The sequence below is a fragment of the Chenopodium quinoa genome, unplaced genomic scaffold, assembly GCF_001683475.1.
Source record: "Chenopodium quinoa cultivar QQ74 unplaced genomic scaffold, ASM168347v1, whole genome shotgun sequence".
Lineage (NCBI taxonomy): Eukaryota > Viridiplantae > Streptophyta > Magnoliopsida > Caryophyllales > Amaranthaceae > Chenopodium > Chenopodium quinoa.
Window position 1 is genome coordinate 749,327 of NW_018742861.1, and position 8,790 is coordinate 758,116.

Sequence of the window (8,790 nt, forward strand, 5' to 3'; positions counted from 1 at the left end):
AGGAAAACGGTTGCTATTTAGAATTGCGGCCGTCACCGGTCGCAAAGGAACAATCGTTATTTAACTGGTCGCAAAAAAAAAAAAAAAAATTGCGGCCACTTGACGGTCGCATATCAAATTGCGACCGCTTTTCGTATTTTCAACGACCGTTTTTTAAACTGACGTAATTTGTTATTTGCGACATGCAACGACCGCCTAAGACGGTCGCAAACCTCGGGGATCTGCGACAGGCAGTGACGGTCGCAATTTTCAGTAAATTACGACCGCTTGTGACGGTCGCAAATTCCTGTGATCTGCGACAGGCCTTGACGGTCGCAAATTTATGGGATCTGCGACATGCCCTGATGGTCGCAAATAAATATATGGGATCTGCGACATGCCCTGACGGTCGCAAATATATGGGATCTGCGACATGCCCTGACGGTCGCAATTTTCAGTAAATTACTACCGCCTAAGACGGTCGCAAATTCTAGGGATATGCGACAGGCCCTAACGGTAGCAAAAACATGGGATCTACGACAGGATAGGTAAACGGTCGCAATTCCTCATAGAATTGCGACAGGGCAATTTATTATTATAATGCAATTTTCAAATAATTACAATTTGCATTATCGATGCCATCCTAACCTGAACCTATAACCTGTTATCATGTGAATTAATTTCAAAATTAATATAAAATAAAAATAAAATGCATAATTCATATAGATAATAATATTAATAATTAAAAAGTCCAACTTCGAACAATACATACAATAATAATGTTCAAGTTAATAGTAATAGTAATAGTAATTAGTTAGTAATAGTTTTATGGAAAAATTGCCCGCAATAATCCGACGTTTTGCCCGTCCGCTGAAAATAATCCCACCTTTGGATTATTTTTTAATAATCCCACCTTTACCCCTAATCCGCTTCCAATGGTCCCAGGTGACCAGTTACCAGTTGAAAAGGTAATTTTATTTTTTTTTGGTTTGAAATACACGTGTCACTACAAAATTTGTCCAAAAAATTTAATTAAAAAATGAAAAAAACCCCTCCACCCCTGCCACACCAGTCCCAGCCACCACCATCCCCACCTAACTGTAACCCACCACTAAGCCCACCAGAACGCAACCCACCAAACCGAAAACCCACTCCCAACCGACGCTGACCGGAACCCAAGCCTAATCAAAGTTTCAGCCTCCATCATCCCCGCCACCACCTAAACCCAGAGCCACCACTGCCACGAAACCAGACCCCAGCCAACCCAGGAACCACCGCCACGGCGCCATCAAACCAAACCCGAAACTAGATGTGGAACCCTACAAACCCTAGTCACCGAACAAGACCCCAGGCAAGCCGATGTTAAGGGACGGGGAGGGGTTGGGATCGTGATGGGGAAGGGGTTTTCGAGGGTAGGGGGATGCCGGAATTCGGGAAAGGGGGAGGTCGACGCGGCCAGAGGGGGCAGAGGATGTCGGAAAATCCGAAATTGGGGGTGATTGCGAGGCCGGAATAGGGCAATGGGGTTGGTCAAATTCGTGGGACAACCGTATACTTGATACAAGGGAGGTCGGGGTTAGTGGCTGGGGAGGTTGGCGCGCCTGGATTGGTGGCTGGGGAGGTCGGCGGGCTGGGATAGGTGGCAGGGGAGGTGGTTTGGCTGGTGGGTGGTTTTATTATTAATTAATTGTTTTTTTTACCTTTTTTTAATTTTATTATTTGTACTAATCGGGTGTCGACACGTGTCAAGTGACTTGCTATAGCAAGTTAAGTTACCGGTTGGGACCATTAAAAAAGATCGGGGGGTAAAGGTGGGATTATTAAAAAATAATCCAAAGGTGGGATTACTTTCAGCGGACGGCCCAAAGGTGGGATTATTCCGGGCAATTTTTCCTAGTTTTATAAGCTTAACTTTAAAACTAAGTTAGGTTTATATGAATAAGTAATGGCCTATGTTCCTTCAAAAAATAGATAAGGCCAACATGTAACAATATAATACCAATTTCAGGCCTATATTCCCCAAAAAAAATAACGAAATGACCTATATCCCCCACAAAAAAAAACCTAAGGCCTATATTCCCCTAAAAAATATCAACAATACTAATGTAAGAGCTTTATGAACAAAAACTACGACACCGGAGTCTGGTGACCAAGCCCACCACCACTCATGTCCGGGTCATCTTCCCTACGAAACTGAAATGGAGGACCACCTGAACAGTTAGAGAACAAGTTCTGCAACATTGTCTCCATCATTCGCTTACTCTCAATTGCTGCCTCCTCCCGCTCCTTCTTCAATGCCTCCTGCAATTGCGTTCCAAACTGTGCCTCCATCTGTGCTTGCATTTGCACTTTTGCCTCCTCTATTCGCTCGGCAACCTCGGCTTGCACACGTTCCTCCAAATGTGAAGCTATAGAAGTATTGTACGATTGCGAGCCTTTCTCGGAAGAGGGGGTGTAAAACAAACTAGCACTTGCACCTAGGCCCTTCACTACACCCTTTTTCCTACCACCAACGACCTCTCAGTATAGCTGGTTAGGGTCCGGTTGTGACCCTTCTTGAGTGGAAGACTCGTCAAGCTTCTTTTGGTAGGCTTCCTGAAATCAAACAAAACAAATTATGCATCTTAAACATGTTTATAGGTTCAAATTGCGAAAACATACACATTTTCAAGTATTTACAAGGCTATAGGTTTACAACTTGGCTTAAATGGCTTAAATGGCCTTCTAACTTACCCATTTTCTTTGTTTTTGATATATTCTAAGACTTTGTCATTCAAAAAACTCATATTTAGCATACAAAACATGTTTATAGGCATAAATTGCTAAAGCATACATATTTTCAAGCATACACAAGGCTATAGGTTCATGACTAGGCTAAAATGGCTTAAATGACCTTCTAACTTACCCATTTTCTTTGTTTATGCTATAATCTAAGATTTTATCAATCAAACAACTCATATTTAGCATATTAAACATGTTTATAGGTTCAAATTGCAAAAACTTCGACATTTTCATGCATATCCATGGCTATAGGTTCATGACTAGGCTAAAATGGCTTAAATGGCATTCTAACTTAGCCATTTTCTTTGTTTTTGCTATATTTTAAGATTTTATCAATCAAACAACTCATATTTAGCATACTAAACATGTTTATAGGTTCAAATTGGTAAAAACTTACACATTTTCAAGCATATTCATGGCTATAGGTTCATGACTAGGCTAAAATGGCATAAATGACCTTCTAACTTACCCATTTTCTTTTTTTTTTTTGCTATATTCTAAGATTTTAGCAATCAAATAACTCATATTTAGCATACAAAACATGTTTATAGGCATAAATTGCTAAAGCATACACATTTTCAAGCATACACAAGGCTATAGGTTCATGACTAGGCTAAAATGGCTTAAATGACCTTCTAACTTACCCATTTTCTTTATTTTTTAAAAAAGGTTCATGACTAGGATAAAATGGCTTAAATGACCTTCTAACTTACGCATTTTCTTTGTTTATGCTATATTCTAAGCTTTTATCAATCAAACAACTCATATTTAGCATATTAAACATGTTTATAGGTTCAAATTGCAAAAACTTCCACATTTTCATGCATATTCATGGCTATAGGTTCATGACTAGGCTAAAATGGCTTAAATGGCATTCTAACTTAGCCATTTTCTTTGTTTTTGCTATATTTTAAGATTTTATCAATCAAACAACTCATATTAAGCATACTAAACATGTTTATAGTTCAAATTGCAAAAACTTACACATTTTCAAGCATATTCATGGCTATAGGTTCTTGACTAGGCTAAAATGGCATAAATGACCTTCTAACTTACCCATTTTCTTTGTTTTTGCTATATTCTAAGATTTTATCAATCAAACAACTCATATTTAGCATATTAAACATGTTTATAGGTTCAAATTGCAAAAACTTCCACATTTTCATGCATATTCATGGCTATAGGTTCATGACTATGCTAAAATTAAATGGCTTAAATGGCATTCTAACTTAGCCATTTTCTTTGTTTTTGCTATATTTTAAGATTTTATCAATCAAACAACTCATATTTAGCATACTAAACATGTTTATAAGTTCAAATTGGTTAATCATAGAGATTTTCATGCATATTCAAGGCTATATTCTAAGCTTTTATCAACCAAACAACTCATATTTAGCATATTAAACATGTTTATAGGTTCAAATTGCAAAAACTTCCACATTTTCATGTATATTCATGGCTATAGGTTCATGACTAGGCTAAAATGGCTTAAATGGCATTCTAACTTAGCCATTTTCTTTGTTTTTGCTATATTTTAAGATTTTATCAATCAAACAACTCATATTTAGCATACTAAACATGTTTATAGGTTCAAATTGGTTAATCATAGACATTTTCAAGCATTTACAAGGCTACAGGTTCCTCTAATTTCAAATCACAAGTATAAGTGCCTATGTTTTGCTTGCTTCCTTAAAACATAATTTCATTAATTTCCAAAGTTACATTTGTTACCGAGATTTGTTGTGCCCTCTTGTTAGCCGCAACTTTTTCTTTTCCTGGAACTTCCTTGAAAAGTGTCTTTAGGAACACCTCAGGAGCAGTTGGAAGTAGGGCTGTGCAAAAATCGGTCCAGACCGTATTTTGGACCTGGACCGGACTGGACCTGGATCAGTCCGGACCGGACCTAGTGGATTCCGGGTTTCAGGTCTGGACCTAAAACCCGGATTTTAATAATAATCAAAAAAAATTAATATAAATTTTGAGAATTTTCTACTCCGTATTACTTACTGACTTACCCATTACCTTACCCTAACATTTTCAAACTCAAAAACCTTCTCTCCTAGTCTCCACTCTCCAGCGCAGTCACATCTTACAGTCACCCTCACACATACTCCATTTTTTCCGGCGAGTTTGAGCACCATCGATTCACCGTGTGCCGCCGCGTCTTCTTCATCGGAACTCTCAAAGTCGAGTTATAGCTATGTCTCGAATCGCTGCTTTTCGAACTTCATTGTTCGACTTGTACTATGTTCGAAAAAAATGAAGAACTCTCAGCCTCTTATGTGCCTTCTTTTCATACTCCTTCTTCACGAGGGCATCAAGATCAGCATTCCAAAGGTATTGTTTCTGCAAACAAGAAAAATAAAATGTATAATAATTTATTGTAATAAGTAACCAAAAAACAACAAAGTTAGATGAGTAAACTAAACTTGGGGGTTTTATAATACCATAAACGAGTTCCACCAGTGGGTCTTAGTAACGTTGTCAACCATTTCATAGTTAAGCCATGGTTCGCGCCAATGTGCTTGAAAAATATTCGTAATGGAGGTGCTCACGGTGTTATCATCTATGCCCGGGCTCTCAGGATGAGCTTCACAAAACCGTATGAATTGTTCAACACCATCCACAAACTCTGGCCTAAGTCTATGAGCATACCGCCATCGTATCTATCGTACATCCACCAACGCTCTTTCCTTTTCATGGTGACAAATTCTACAACACTATGAAAAACAAACACATTAATCATTCACTCTGAACTTGTATTCATTACAATAATGAAATACGATACAATTAGAATCGAAATGATATCCAAAGGTCCTTATCATGACTTGAACAGGAAAGCTGATTTCACATTCTTTATTAAGAGATTTAAACGTATGTTATGTCACATGCTTCTAACTTGATAAATAATTATAATTTTTACAACATTTTTTCTAAGATACTTATTATTTATAATTTACAATATTGATTAAATTATTTATAACTTACACTAAAAAATTATATTTATACCATAAAGTAAATTGATGTAACATTAATAGAATAATAGAAGCAATATGATTTGTATACTTAACAAAGATGGGAGTTTGATAACAAAAATCAAAATATAAAAATATTAAAAAAAAAAACAACCACATGTAACCCTTCATGAAAAAACAAAACAATTTACAAAATACTTTATAGAACCATAATACAAAATATTGTTCAAAAGATTATAATAACCCCTTAAACATACATATTTCTAATAAAGCCATTATAATTCAATAAGAATCATTTTTTTTAAAAACGAAAACAAAAATTATCCAACACATGAGTTCACACCATCCAATAGTCCTACATTGGACATAAAGCAAAATAAATTTATATTCCAACCAAAACACATCCAAGTTCTAGCCTACGCATAATAAAGCGTAAAAAATCCAACAATGAACCAAGCAATCAATACCAAACTAAAATTATCCAACACATGAGATCACAACTCCATAAACAACTAACATAAATATGAATCATATTGCACAAGTAAAAGAAATAGATAAATAAGGGAAGAAAAACACACAGCGGAGGAGTTGACCAGAAAAGCAGAGGCGGCGACGAAGGTGTTCCTGGTATATGGTGGTGTTACACTTTTAGGCAGGGTATTTATAAAAAAATTTAAAATGAAAAAAAATAAATAACTACAGCCGACTTACCTAGTGGGGGCGATGGAAAAAGACAGAAAAAGGAGGAAGGACGGGCAGAAGCAGAATCTGGCGATGATGGAGCTGCAAAGGGGGTTAATTTGCGACTCACAATTAGCTATTTCAGATTAAATAACGAAATTAAAAAAAATTAAAAAAAAAAATCAACCAAAAGGTCAAGACTGGGAACGTAGCTTTAATCAAAAGTTTAAGAGTTAAATTTCACCATTTTTAACCAAAAATTAGGCGAAAAGGCTATTTATACTATTTAAAGAAAATATTCAACTATGTAGCCTGATATTAAAGTAATTACAATGAGATAAACCCATGTATTAATACACATTTACGATAAGGTAGCTTATTTGGAATGCACATTTACCATGTCTAATTCTTAACTAGTCATTATGAATCTTTCATATTAGATAAAATCATATACAAATTCAACAGTAAATCTCAAAGGAAACAAAGTTACATGGCTTATTTAATCGATTCAAGACAAAAATTTCATTACATCCAAACAATTTAATGTGATAGTGGCTCCCTTTCTAATCAAATTGCCACCCTAAACAGTTTAATTAAAACCAAACTTGAAATCCACTTCGACATTAGTTCCTTTCTACTCAAATTACACCAAAGCAAATCAATTCAATTTTAACACAATCACATTAATCATCAGACTACACCACAATCTATCAACAGCAACATCAATGGACTTCAGTATTTCATCATCAAAATATAAACAATTATAAATGAAAGAAAAATTAAAATTGGTTACCATTTAACTCAAATTAAACCAAATAAGACTTCAGAATAACCATATTAACCCTAATTCAATCAAAAAATGAATCAAACCCAATTCCATAAATAAACTGCTTCATTAATCAATCCACAATAAGGTAATTAGTTCATCTAGGAAAAGAAAGAAAGAGAGAGAGAAGGCCATAAACAGTAACTAAATTTTAAAAAAAAACCAAAATTGCATGACTTACCTGATTACAGTCGACGGAAGACGGAGGAGGCTAAGATAGAAGGAGGAAACCGACGAATTTTCGCCCTGCAAACGTTGATTTGTGACCCAATTTTAGGGTTTTCGCCCAAATTAGCAAAATTCTAAAATTTAAGTTTAAAGAGAGGCTAGCAAGAAAGACAGCACTAATCGAAAAATCATTCTCAATATCATCACTGAGATAAATAACAATAAAGTCAGAAACTTGTATTCAGAGAGTAAAGAAGGATATTATAGATCAAATAATCAAACATCAAAATAGAAAATTAAGAGCTTAAGACAGAAACTGGATCACAAAACTAACTTCAAGGATAAACTACAGCTTACAGATTCCTTTAGACTTTATTTTAAGAAAAAAATTGCAATGGGAAATGGTCCAGTGGTCAAGGCCTAAATGCTAGAGTCTGAACTGCCAAGTCCCAGGACAGTTTGTAGATATAAAATTTTTGCACTATGTAAACAACTGCCTAATGTAGCTTCCATCAAAGATTCAAAGTAACACTCTTCAAATTAACTTGAAAATGTCTACCAACACTAAACAAAACCTTTTAGTATCTCAGCTCCTAAAAATAAAATTAAAAAAAAAAAACCAAAATTGCATGACTTACCTGATTACAGTCGACGAAAGACGGAGGAGGCTAAGATAGAAGGAGGAAACCGGCGACTTTTCGCCCTGCAAACGTTGATTTGTGACCCAATGTTAGGGTTTTCGCCCAAATTAACAAAAATTCTAAACAAAATAATTGAGACCCAATCGACTTACCTTGAAACAATCGTCGGAAAGCAAAGGAGAGACGTCCTGGAGGGGAATCCGGCGACGGTGGTCTGCGTGGGGGTTGAATTGAGACCCAAAGTTAGGGTTTTCGAACAAATTAGCTAAACTAATAAAATCAAAAACAAAAAAAAATAGAACGACATACCTGTGTGTAGCGTCGCTGGCCGAAAACAGGTCGTCGGTGGGAATAACGGCGGAGCAGCGACCGTCGTAGGTGTTCTCCCTTTTCCCCCTTCTTCTCTGCTTCAAACTTCCCCTTCTGAAAATAAGAAAACACGACTTTGTTTTAATTTAGGATTTAGCGAAACAAAAAAAATGATTTAAAATGTTACGACCGTTTAGACCGGTCCTAATTATTTTTTTAAAAAAATTAATTCTAATAATTTTAACGACCGTTATAACGGCCGCAATTTATTAAAAAAACGGTTGCAATTAATTAAAATTACGACAGGCTAATAAACGGTCGTAAATAATACTAATTGCGACCGTTTTTTGGCCCGTTACAAGAAAACAGTCGTAATATCACCGAATTTTAGTAGTGGAAGTTATGAACTGGGCCCGGTTTGATCTTTATA

General features: G+C 35.9%; 1 long non-coding RNA gene across 6 annotated transcripts; it reads right to left on the minus strand.

The window, feature by feature from the left end:
* Positions 1–1,903: 1,903 nt before the first annotated feature.
* Positions 1,904–8,520, minus strand: LOC110726108. 6 transcript variants are annotated; one of them, XR_002512315.1, is made up of 9 exons: positions 8,361–8,520; positions 8,204–8,265; positions 8,049–8,113; positions 7,424–7,488; positions 6,447–6,518; positions 6,314–6,359; positions 5,208–5,480; positions 4,776–5,106; positions 1,904–2,574 (listed from the first exon to the last, which is right to left on the minus strand). It is a non-coding gene; the product is annotated as an uncharacterized LOC110726108 (long non-coding RNA). The 6 variants fall into 6 exon arrangements; XR_002512313.1 differs by having other exon boundaries at positions 4,492–5,106; XR_002512317.1 differs by lacking the exon at positions 1,904–2,574 and adding an exon at positions 4,348–4,692 and having other exon boundaries at positions 4,788–5,106.
* Between the last annotated feature and the right edge of the window lie 270 nt (positions 8,521–8,790).